The sequence below is a fragment of the Euprymna scolopes genome, chromosome 9, assembly GCF_053919585.1.
Source record: "Euprymna scolopes isolate OS-2025 chromosome 9, ASM5391958v1, whole genome shotgun sequence".
In the NCBI taxonomy this organism is placed as follows: Eukaryota; Metazoa; Mollusca; class Cephalopoda; order Sepiida; family Sepiolidae; genus Euprymna; species Euprymna scolopes.
The window spans coordinates 92,790,002-92,790,776 of NC_136490.1; the positions used below are offsets into that span (position 1 = coordinate 92,790,002).

The window sequence follows — 775 nt, forward strand, 5'->3', positions numbered from 1 at the left end:
TGTAGGATTGATATTAAATTCTTAAAGATAAACGAAAATGACCGAAAAATAGGCTGAAAATGACTTAAATAAATAAAAAGTAAATGACTTAAAATGACTTTAATGAACTTAAGTATCAATTGATTGACCTTAAGAATGAGTTGAAAGCTTAAAAAATTACTGTAATCCTTCAAAAACAACTTAAATGAGCTGGAGAATGACTTGAATGGCTTTGAGACTGACTGGTTGTTAAATGGGGAATCATTTTACATTTAATTAATAAAGAAAAGTGATCCCCCACTTATATCACAAAGTTACAAACATAAGTACAGCATGTAGTAAGAACAGATACTATACTTTGATCTTGACCAAAAGGCCAAGAAAAGGGTATTTGTTTGCCCCCCCCCATCGAGCAAATTAGGCACAAGGCCGATTTTTAATGTGAGGAGTGAAGGGGAAATGGGGACAACTCCCCGGGGAGTAGGGGATCTGGATAGTGACAATTGGTATGAAGGGTTGCCCCTACATTGACCAAGGTCTTATACGTGGGGTTGGTATTTATTTGCTCCCCCACCGAGAAAATTAGACACAAGGCCGACTTTTAATGTGAGGAGTGAAGGAGAAATGGGAACCAGCTCCCCGGGGAGTAGGGGAGCTGGGTAGTGACAATAGGTATGAAGGGTTTCCCCTACATTTACTAAGGTCTTCTTAAAGATGGAGACAACTAGGGCATCTCTTAGTTGTGCAGGACTTTTCTCTTGTTCCCATATTTTGAGCAGCAGGGCATGGATGTGTC

The 775-nt window shown here is 39.4% G+C and overlaps 1 pseudogene; it reads right to left on the reverse strand.

Annotated features, from left to right (window-relative positions):
• Window positions 1–234: 234 nt before the first annotated feature.
• On the reverse strand, window positions 235–368 carry LOC145285419 (U2 spliceosomal RNA; annotated as a pseudogene).
• Window positions 369–775: the final 407 nt, after the last annotated feature.